Here is a 12,718-nt window from a genome sequence, read left to right on the forward strand (position 1 = left end):
TGAAAAATCAAAACAAAAAACAAACAAAATCAAAACAAAAAACACACAAAAAGACCCATCTACCTCCCAGCCCCCACCCCCCAAAAAACAACAACAACAACAAAAAACAACCCACCCCAAACAACAACAGCAACACACAAAAAACACTGAACAAACAAAATAATCAATTTTATATTTTGCACGGTTGAAAATATGTTTTACTGATTAAAATTAATGCTTTTACAATGTTTCTATGGAATTGGGAGGGGGAGATTTAACTCAGGCGGTTGAGTGCTCGCTTAAACTACCCCCACTTTGTAGCGGCAGTGATTGTTTTTATATATTTATATATATCTACATACACATACATACATAGTATGTATGTATATATGTATGTATCTATGTATGTATGTATGTGTGTGTGTGTATGTATGTATGTATGTATGTGTGTGTGCGCCCCCCCCCCCCCCCCGCTCTTTGTTAGCGCCTTTCTAAGCCCGTGACAAGGGATCCTTTCTATATATGCAGCGTCCCAGAGGATAGCACATACCATGACCGTAGATATACCAGTCATTGTGTACTGGGTGGAACGAGGAACATCCAACTGAGCCCACTGACGGGGATCGATCTTAGAACAACCGTGCATCAGGCGATCGCTTTACCACTGAGCTATTCTCTGGGGCAGTCTTCACAAACTAAGAGAGAGAGAGAGAGAGAGAGAGAGAGAGAGAGAGAGAGAGAGAGAGAGAGAACGCAACTTGGAAATTTAGTGTTGGAATTTTTGGATCATATCTCACATTAGAACTTTGGGAAGAACGGAGTGAATATTTTATTCGACGATGCACACATCACATTTTAATTACGGTTATATGGCGTCCACAAAAATGCTTAAGGACTACACAGATAATAAGAGAGGAAACCCACAGGCGGGATGGTTTTTACACCAGTTGTGGAGCACTGGCTGGAATGACAAATAGACGAATGGGCCCACCGACAGGGATCGTTCTTAGATCGATCGTACATTTGCCGAGTACTTTAAAACTAGGCTACGTTCTGCTCCCTCGCACCAATTGTACGAGACGTTTTGTCTGACCTATATGTTTGTGTTGGTTGACCTACAAAAAATCACATACACTGTACCCGGAAGAAACCCAGTTTATACACGTCTGCTTGATAATGGCTGTGTTACTGTACATAATAATTTCTTTCACTATTATTTATTACGCTTTAGGTGAGTTTTTGGTACTTTTATGTTTACAAAACAAATATTCAGTAACAGGAAATGGTAGTAACGAGTTCACGCAAATGAAATTACGCACTGTAAATGAATTTTATATAAAAAAAAAGGACCCATGTCTACGTTCAGCCAGGCTTTTTTCGCTAAACGTTTACAAACTATTTTCTCTGGTACCGGGAGTGGTCATTGAGTCTAGCAAGCGTTGGCAAGCATCAGATAACTGATCTTAACCCACTATTATTTACTGATTATTCAATCAAAACCAGTGGCGGAACGTATCATACAAGTGCATGTTAACTTTAGCAAATCGGACATATTACACTAACATTTGTTATGAATATTAAGCCAAAATATATAATGATATATAACCTCAGACTTGGGCGCCCGCCTACATCCGCGCCTGGCAAATAGTTTGGTCATGACAGTCAAAATATTTGATAAAAGTGTTTTATTATTGTGTTTATTTTTACAGGTACATCACTATCTATTTCTGGATCTTCGTCTTATGCAGTGTTGAGTCAGCCATTTACCTTGACGTGTACATTGTCACAATCTGCTGGTCTCAGTGATGTCGTAAATGTCTATACGAAAACATCACCTGCTCCGTTTGCTGCACTCTACCAGAATGGTGATTTATGTTCTATATTCAATCCTTCACCACCAGGTTACACTGTATCCTGTGGCAGCAGAACAGACAGCAGCTCGTCCACCACTAAGAAATATCATCTGAGGATCAACAGAGCTGCTGTACGTGATGCTACAGACTGGTGGTGTCAACTGAGTGTATCTACAATACGCAGCAACAGATTCAGTCTGCAGTTCAGCAGTAAGTTATGACTAGTTTTATCTTATATAGTGAAAATAAAGTATCTGTTTAAAACGACAAAATGTTATTGACATTTGGTCAATATAGTATTTAAATGTTCTTTTCTTTTTTGTAATTTGAGGTACGTACATTTTTGTTTCGCCTAGAGCACATTGATTTATTAATCATCGGCTATATTTGAACATGAAACCACGAGTACAGTCTTTATAAAGAGAATGTACAGATAAAGTTGAAAGAAGAACAACATTTTACAATAAGCTGATTTACAGATTGACAATGGTATAGTTATTTATTGGCCCTTCAGGTTCCACAGTATAAATCTAGATCAGTCTGGCTCATAAGATATTTGTTTACTGTAAATATGAATCAGTTATAGAATGACAGTTTCAGTTTGACCACATCAATCTCTCTCTCTCTCTCTCTCTCTCTCTCTCTCTCTCTCTCTCTCTCTCTCTCTCTCTCTCTCTCTCTCTCTCTCTCTCTCTCTCTCTCTCTCTCTTTGTATATATATATATACAAGTCAGGAATGGTAGAAAACATCAGTTCATATTTATTTACTGCAGCAGATAAGCAGCCAAATTAACACAGCAACATCAACATCATTATCCAGTAGGCCTAGATCTTGCCTGGTGTTCAAGTGAAGCTGAGCTACGAACTTAGCAAAAACAGTATAATAGGAATGCAGGCGCAATTATAATTTCATTTGGTTTAAATGCCTGTATTAAAACAGTGTCAATCTCCATTCTAAATGTCAAACCTAAATAGTAAACTATTGTCATAAAGGTAATCTTCATTTTTCGTTTTATTATTATTTGAGATGTTATGACTTTAACACCAAAATGCTAAATAATAAACAAAAGTTCCTTCGCTCCTTTTACACTTTTCATATGACGTCACATGACGTCATCTAGCCAATCGCGTTACGTAATTTGGCTTGATGATACACCTGGCCCCGTGCTTATAAACCTTAGTCTAGACTTTAATAAAGTCCAGACTTTAACGTCACGGCAACGCCATTCAAATAGCATTACGTTAAATTTTATAAGCGCGGGCCCAGATCGGAACTATGTCACAAAGAAAAGGCTGAATAACCTTATAACGTGGGGCAGATTCTGCCCCACAACGGATCCATAATCTACTATTATACAGTATTCATGTACACTTTACTGTCCCAAAATAAGTATTAGCTGTACAATTTATAGGACAAACATCGAGTCTGCTTGTTTTTGTGTTTTTTATTTTTCATACAGTAAATAAGAAGGGGCAAATTAGTGAGGCACAGCAATACTTAATATTATACAACAATTCAGTTTACGATATAAGTCAACGTAAAACAATGCCCCATATTTTGTGGTAATGTATCCAAAAGCCGTGGTATATAAAAAAAAGACAACGAAGTCCTATAAAAATCACCAGTAAACTCGTACAGCATATTGGAGTAATTCTGTACACATTATAAACACATAACTATGTCATTTAACATCATTTTACAACATTTTAAAGTTAACAAATTAATTTATTTTTAACACCGTGTCACGTGTTGTATTTTCGACCCCTGTGGCAACAACGCCGGTGAGTCAATATGGCGGACATCGAGGAATTCGTCTGCGAATAGGCATATAAATAGGAATATTTTCAACTCCAGAGTAACATTAACTAAGGGAAATAACATAAAATAAATGTGCTCTGAGTTAAAGTGTCAAAATCAGCTGTTTGCAATTAACGTGTTAATGACGTTATTTCGTACATTACTATAAATACACACACACACACACACACACACACACACGCACACAGAGAGAAACACAGAGAGAGAGAGAGAGAGAGAGAGAGAGAGAGAGAGAGAGAGAGAGAGAGAGAGAGAGAGAGACACACACACAGACACACACACATAGAGAGAGAGACACACACACACACACACACAGACACACACACACACACACGCACACACACATATAGAGACACACACACACACACACACACACACACACACACACACACACACACACACACACACACACACACACACACACACACAGTGACACACTATTATTCCTTTATCTTTTTCTCCGCTCCCCCCACAGGGGTTAGAGATGCTTCCATGTGGGACCACCACTGGTACCGTAAGAATGTTTATTCAATGCAGCTGTGGATATTGTAACAGAGCAGAGTACTTGATATGCTTATTTTCTTGACGAAAACGTTTTATTAGATAATTTAACATGATAAACTGAAACTAATAAAGTTCATTAAAACGTTTATCCATTCTGCTTTCATTACAAAAACATGCGGGACGTAGTTCAGTGATAAAATACTCGCCTGATGCGCGGACGGTCTGGGATCGATCCCCGTCGGTGGGCCCATTGAGCTATTTCTCGCTCCAGCCAGTGCACCCCGACTGGTATATCAAATGCCATAGTTTGTCCAGTCAAATTAAGGTTTGACCCGCAACTAATTGCAACAGTAACAATTTGTACGAGAAATTACTCAAAAGGTGTTTAGAAACAACATATAAAAAATATCGGAACATATCGGTAGGGGAACATGCTTAATTTTGCGACCAAACCTTGTCCCTAAAGTATATTTAAAATATGACGTCGTGGGGCTTCGTACACATCAGGGAGATGTTAACGTTTTGTCCTTCACATTAAATTGTTGATATTTTTCGTGCTATAAAAGATAATTTTACTAAGTTAACCTTCTGAAAGCTTTTGTTGAGAATATAAAACTTTAATGTGAGAAATTAAGTCCAAATGTGTTTATTTTACATCAGAAAATAAAGTTTCATGGCGCATGCTTTCAGATTCGTTTGTTTACATTCTAAAAACTTTCTATTTATGATAATTCCGAATAATCGATCGAAGTATTCAATTCTGACATGAACAATTGTATACTGATAGCAAATATGTAATAAAAATATTACGAAAAAAGCAATTTTCTTCTGCTGTTTAATTTTTTTTTGTAAAATTGCTGTTCACATTTTTAAAAAGTATGGAAGCCCACATGGATCCATTGCAAATAGAGTATATTTGTTTACAATTTATTCGTTAGCAGGCCGTCAAGTATCCTACTTTTTCCTGTTTATTCCTATTTTTTTATGTGTCCCTATTTAGCCCTCTTTTTGATGAAAATTCCAATTTTTTCCCCTTTTTTACACTTTTGACCAGTTTCATATTTTTTTTTTTTTTTTTTTTTTTTTTTAGCGACACCATATTTTTTTCTCTTCACACCATTTGCTCCAGATAACTTGCTATGAGGCATATTGTGGTATCTGTGGCATAGTCATTGAAATCTGAATATGCAGATGGGATGCATGGTTACAGGCTTCCAGTTATTAATTTTCACAGTGCAATATAAAGTCCTCTTATTTATAATTTCTGAATTTATGGATATGTTTCTGTTTTTTGGTAAAATCTGATCTTGTTGAATGCTCAAAACTAGAAAAAAATTAAACAAAAACAAAACAACTGCTAAATTGTGTGGGTGGATGGGTGTTTGTGTAAATATCTTACATTTTCCACATTTCTCATCACGTCTAAATGGTACGAAGTCAGGCTGAAGCTGTTAGAGTTACCTTTGATATACTGGTGCATGGTGTCTAAGAAAGTAGGATTTCAGTGCTCATTTGCAGGTTGTGCTTTGCTTACCGTAACAAGTATTCTATTAAATGTGCACACCTGCAGTATCATGATTATTTGACATATTTCTACCAATTCAGTTAGCACACACAGCTACTAAATCCAGCTATATTATTCAGTTGATCTACCAAGAGAAAACTAATTTTAAAAATAGTGTCCATACCCACATTCAATCACATACACACACACACTGCCATTGCTGCTGTTTTTGATGGTGTCACTGGGTCAGCAATGTCTTGTTGTGGGGTTTTTTTCAGTCAACACCCCTGTCATTTCAGAGTTAAAATTTGACCTTGTAACTTGTATTATTCAATAGCATAAAAGGAATACTGCATTGTGTTGCTTTTCAAGTCTTACTCCAAAGAACCAAATTCAACCACTGCATTGTCTGAATAAAAAGTGGTGGATCGGGATGGCTATAAAGGGTGTTGGGAGGCCATCTTAAAACAAAATAAGTGCCTATTTTATTCCTATGATATACACATTGTCTTATTTTCCTGTATTATTATCTTTTCAATGGTTTTCTATTTCCATATTTAGTTTTTTGAGATGGCTCACTCACTTGACCCCTGCAATATTTTCTATATTGGGACATTTACTTTTATACAAAATTCCTATTATCTTCCTATTTTGTGGGCAAAATTCCTATTATCTTACTATTTTGTGGGCAAAATTCCTATTTTAACTCTATTTTCAGGCAACACAAATTCCTATTTTCCAATTTTTTTGACCCACCGCCTCACTTGACGGCTTGCGTTAGAGACACAATTACGAATGTTTTTTTTCCCATGGATATGTGAAATAGATAAATAGCTCAATAAAATTTGCTATAAAAAGCTTTAATATATATATATATATATATATATATATATATATATATATATATATATATATATATATATATATATAATATATATATATAATAAAAAATATTGATTATACTTACCTCGGCTTGTTCCATTTTAATTTTTATTTGATTGAACAACTTACACTTTTCACCGTTTTATTTAATTTATTATAATATTAAACCTTGAATTCACATTCTTCAAAGTTTGTTTTGCTTGATTATACACTGGATATAGTACAGGGTATTTAGCATTTATTATAGTAAATATCTTCTCTACACAAAATTTACGTGTGCTTCTCAAAAGAATATTCCATGTAAAGGATTCTCAACTGTCAGTATTGTCTGTTGGTCAAGCAATACTATAGGTATCTAGTCCTCGTTTACATTTAGCTCCTTTGCTGATTTGATTTGTCAATCAACTTCACCATCAATTTGGGTCCAAATGTTTTATCGATATACTCAATAGCCTTGAAACTAGTGCTTCTGTCTCCCAAGGAACTGATATGCGTGGTTTTGTACCTAGCAGCTTTGTACAGTGTGTGGCAGACTTGATAGAAAGAACACCGTCGACAGAATTGGAATAATAACAGGTGTTACACCCGGATCCACAAGACGGAGACTTGTGTCTCAAAACGAATTAATAACACTTGGAGAAAACTGAAATGCCTGCGTACACGCCAACGTTAAATAGCATGTCAACTCTGAAATTTCATAAACTGAAACATCTTACAACAGTAGATCATATCTTGTCTTTGGTGAGTTGGCCACCCAGGTTACACATGCCAAGATGATCTGGACGTACGCAGATGTGCCAGAATGGTTTACACCCAGGACAATCATCTGTGACGTTCGTACCGACGATCGACATGAATGCTAGCAATCCTTCCTGTATTTACTCAACAATGGTCTTTGTATCTAATCATTCCTGGCGATAGCGATCAACATCGGTATATTAACCTTTGATCAACCATTTTACTGGGAAGCAAACACCATCATCAGTAATGAACCTCCAAAAAGTCCCCTCTGCTCTAATGACTTGTAACTGGGAGGGTTACATATAGAAATGAGTTGTATTGGCTGCATTGGCCATATAATGAGTGGTTTGTGTCTCCAGCAGATTATACAGAAAGTATATGCATTTATTACTGTCAATCATGTACTAAAAGGAAAGACGGTAAAAGTACAATTTGTTCTTGATACTGCCATACAAGATTTGCTTTTCTCTTGAACGTTTACAATTACATTGCCCTATACTGAACTGGGTGACGAGTGCAGTCCTCAAACTAGTGAAGGTGAAACCATAGCTGATTACACATTTGACATTTCAAACGTAGATATCGAAACACACGCCCAGGTAGAAGATGAGGAAAAGGATACCAAAGAAGAACTATTTTGAAGAAGGCAGCTGTCAGTTCTGTCTTACTCACAAGATGCAAGATCTGGAAAAAGACAACCTTGGAGTATACTTTATGTTCAAGATTGGTCATCATGTTCTATGAAGACGTGATCGCTTTTGGTCTGGATTTTCCTCCCATGATAACCAATGTTCAACAATGCATGCTGCCGGTGATGCCAATAAGGTGATTTCCAAAGCAGCATGCATGCAGCTGGTCACTTATCAGTAAAGACACAAACCTTCTTATCGTCTTATCCTGCTATGCAGCTATTAAATCAAGCAAACTATACTTTTAGACTAACAATATAAACCAAAGTGTGGAATATCTAGAAAATGAAGATGATGCTTGGGCAAACAAGGTGTTGCTTACTAATATCAACATTTACAGTTTGTGATAAAACATCAAAGCTTGTTTGTATTGAAATGTAGTCATAACGTGGCATGCCAGGAAATGAAAATGCAGACAGTCTAGCAAAACTGGGTGAAGCTAAAGAACAGGAGGATAACTGGGTGACATACGAAGAGATGACATTCCATATTAAATCTCTCTATAGACCTCCCAAACAAACCAATGATTATTACCTGCTGTCCCGTCAGGAACAGGCCATCATTTTCCGACTAAGGCCTGGACACAACAGGCTGAACCAGCATATGCACAAGAGGTTGCGGCTGGCATCTTCTTCCATGTCCTCCTGTGGAGAAGCAGAACAGATGACCGAACATGTCATCCAAGACTGCATAAACCTACAGCAACTGAGGGAGACAACCTGGACAAATACAACACTTCTCCAGAAGAAGCTGTACGACACAAGAAGTGATCTACAGAGAACAGTATCGTTCATAGTCACTGCTGGCCTCAACGTGTAATCAACAAGCGAACGAAAAGAAGAAGAAGAAGTTTGTATTGAAAAGGGAGAACTATTTTTGTCCACCAAAATTACAAGACTTTTGTTGGATACTTTTTGAAAGAAGATCTAAGCAAAGACATTGCAGTTAAGTATGATTTAGACAGCTGATGCAGAAAACAATTTCAGAAGTTATCTGCGTACAAGTTCAAACCGTGCCTCCAAATCAAATGCTGTAGCCTGTCAAGCAAACGAGTGTTTTTGCAATATTGATACTGGATTAGCGTAGATGATCATGATGCTGAGTTAGATCCACAGAAATGGAGAAACACGGTATACATCAAAAATAACTTTGCCACCTAGCGCCTGGAAAGCTGCTTGAGATACATTGCTGTAGGTGTTTTAAGTTGACATGCGACACAAAACGATGCACGGAATGGAATGTACTGTCGGTTGCGGAGAATGACGCTGTATGAGTGGTTCCAATTCTCCGATTTTAACAGAGAGTGAAGTCGACTAATGTGAATGGTAAAGGAAATAGACTTAAAGTAACCATTAATAAATTCAAAAATAAAGTGACAGTGACATAACAAATAGACTGAAAGTAGCCGCGAATAAACCTAAAAATACAAGGACGGTGACGTATAAAATACACTGAAAGTAGCCGCGAATAACCCTAAAAATACAGTGACAGGGACGTATCAAATACACTGAAAGTAGCCGTGTATAAACTCAAAAATACAGTCACAGTGACGTATCAAATACACTAAAAATATCAATGAATAGACCGAAATTACAGTGATTTAAAAAATTTACCTATATATATATATATATATAATGAACTTGACAGTGATCCCAAACAAAGCGGGAAAGTGTCGACAGGGTGTGATGGCCTTACGCTGGGATTTCCCCCAAAATACGATCGCCGTGTAGATAGCCATCTCTCATTAGCCGAGGCTATGTACACGGCCGTTGTGTATATAGTCACCTCTACGTTAAATGACATAGATGGCGGCTTCCAATGTCGCTGTATTTATGGAATTAATATCTGTATGCAATGTTTAGCATGATTTGTGTAAAGTAGTAGACTAATCCTGAGCACAAAAAGATCCTAGCGAAGTGCAGCTTCGGTCAAGTACAAAAAAGAGGTCATTAATACAAATCAAAGTATAAGAAGCTATCAGAATGATCAGAAGCTGTTAAAACGGCCTTGCTTTATTATATTATGGATTACACAAATGCACAAAGAGGGACAATGCAAAAATAGATACACACAGAAAACAGCTGACAATGATTTAAAAAAGTGTATGTTCACAATGTTCGAATTTAAAAGTTCACAAATATGTATATACATCACCTTAATAACAAACAGCATGCCATCAATAGCTCTAAAATAATTTATTCATGCATATTATTACAACTTAAATCACTTTTAGTTCATAATTTTTCCAAAAATAGTTTTAGAACAAACATTTTAATGTCAAGATATGAAAAATTGTGGATTTGCCGAAGGGGAGATAATTATGGCGATATTGTGACGTCATAGATTAACAAATTTGACAAAATTATATTTTACAAAAAAAAAAAAAACCACTGTCTGTTATCTTTAAGATGATAGATAACTTAAGAAAATATATCAATTAATAAGAAAGTTATGGTGGAAAATGTATCCCTACCCTCTAATAAAACACACTCACCAATATTTCTCATATGGGTCATATACATACAATTTTATGCATTTTCCCCCTCGACTACGCCTTGATATTTTTAATATGTTGTAGATGAGGTATTTCAGATTGAAAAAAACATTAAAATTAATTCTGTTGCAATTACTTGTGGGTTGACCACTTTTTTTTATAGCTAATTTGACTGGACTAAGTATGTGCTATCCTGTTTGTGGGATGGTGCATTTAAAAGATCCCTTGCTACTAATAGATAACAAAACAGGTTCCCGCAAGAAATGTTTTGAAAACTTTTGCTTTGAAATGTAAATATTATATCTTCGCTGATTTAATATCATTTCTTGCGACATAATAAGACAAAAATCGAATTCTACGGCGTGCAAGCACATTGCAAATTCGATATTTCTGAGCTATGTATGGAAAGATTGTGGGGCAAAAACTGATTTGAAGTTATTTATGGCGAACAAATATTAAAAAGAACGAAATATAGTACTTGTATCTGTGATGATACAGCTGCTTTAAATTTCGATCTTAAATATATACACTGAGGGGCGGGACGTAGCCCAGTGGTAAAGCGTTCGCTTGATGGGCGGTCGGTCTAAGATCGATCCCGTCGGTGGACCCATTGTGCTATTTCTCATTCCAGCCAGTGCTCCACAACTGGTTTAACAAAGGCCGTGGTATGTGTTATCCTATCTGTGGAATGGTGCATATAAAAGATCCATTGCTGCTAATCGAAAAGAGTAGCCCATGAAGTGGCGACAGCGAATTTCCTCTCTCAGTATTTGTGTGGTCCTTAACCATATGTCTGACGCCATATAACCTTACATAAAATGTGTTGAGTTCGTTGTTAGATAAAACATTTTCTTCCTGTTCTTCTATATACACTGAACGGTGTAACACACAAGAAATCTTTCTTTCTCTAGCCCCCTCCTTACATAGACATGGTTAATGCAGAGAATAATACTGGAAATAGTCAAGTATGACACTGTCTGATATCATAAATTTGTGTTTAATACTAATAAAACAATATATCAATATATGTAGAAATAAAAATGTATTACCAAGTCTACAAACATGATTAGAACATATTGAGTCGTATATTTGTACTCTCCAGCAAAAGCTTCCAGAATAAGTAAAAGATGGGAAAATGTTGGTCAGGTTTTACAGTCATAAGTGTATCTTACAGTATTTGTGTATGTATACATTTTTTCTCTCACATATATATTGTATTTATAACCACATTTTATGTGTGTACTATGCGAATGGAATATCAAATAAAAATGAAAAAACAAAAGTGTGATACTGTCTTTTGTATTTTTCAGGAGGTCCAGACTCTGTTACATTCAGTCCACCACCACCTGGGTCTGTAGCAGAAGGAGACGGTCTGACTGTGACGTGTGCTGCTACTGGTTGTAATCCACCATGTTCCTATTCCTGGACTCTGAGAAATCAGCAGATCTCATCTACCTCTCAGTTAAAACTGACACACATCAACAGGAGTCAGACAGGGAATGTGTACACGTGTACAGCGACCAACTCGTTTATTCCAAAATCTAAAAGTAAACAGTTCACACTGACAGTGTACTGTGAGTATTAATTTAATGTGTTACAATAACTGATTTGTTATATTATATTTTTACTTTGTGAATGATAAACTCAGCTGAAGACTTAAAAAAACATTTTAATATCATTCCTAATGTTCACTTTACAAGTACAAACTGACTTTGCATTATTGACATACAACAATTTGATAGTGGTAATTATTTATATCACGTTCAAAGGTGGAAACTCGGGTAAATATGACAAACATAAATACAGTATTTGAACTGAATTGAATTGGGACTAAACGGAGCGATAATAACGTACAAAACGCCTATATGTACACGTGTACAGCGTGCACATGTATATATATTTACTTAATAAACGATTAATTCTCATTGTTTTTCCCATTACTATAGTTTGACACCCAATAGCCGATGTATTTTTCGTGCTGGGGTGTCGTTAAACATTCATTCATTCATTCATTCCTAAAATCTTAAACGATCATTTTAATAGTCTCCTTTACAAAATGACCTACATTAAACAGTCAGAATTAAAGATGTATATCAGTTTGATAGTGGTGATTGTTTGAGACACATTCAATGTAATTTATACATTTGGGGTTTGGGGTCGATCTCCGTTGGGTCCATTGGGCTATTTATAGCTCCAGCCAATGCACCACGACTGGTATATCAAAGGCCGTGGTATGTGCTATTCTTTTTGTGG

The sequence above is a fragment of the Gigantopelta aegis genome, unplaced genomic scaffold, assembly GCF_016097555.1.
Source record: "Gigantopelta aegis isolate Gae_Host unplaced genomic scaffold, Gae_host_genome ctg2897_pilon_pilon:::debris, whole genome shotgun sequence".
Lineage (NCBI taxonomy): Eukaryota > Metazoa > Mollusca > Gastropoda > Neomphalida > Peltospiridae > Gigantopelta > Gigantopelta aegis.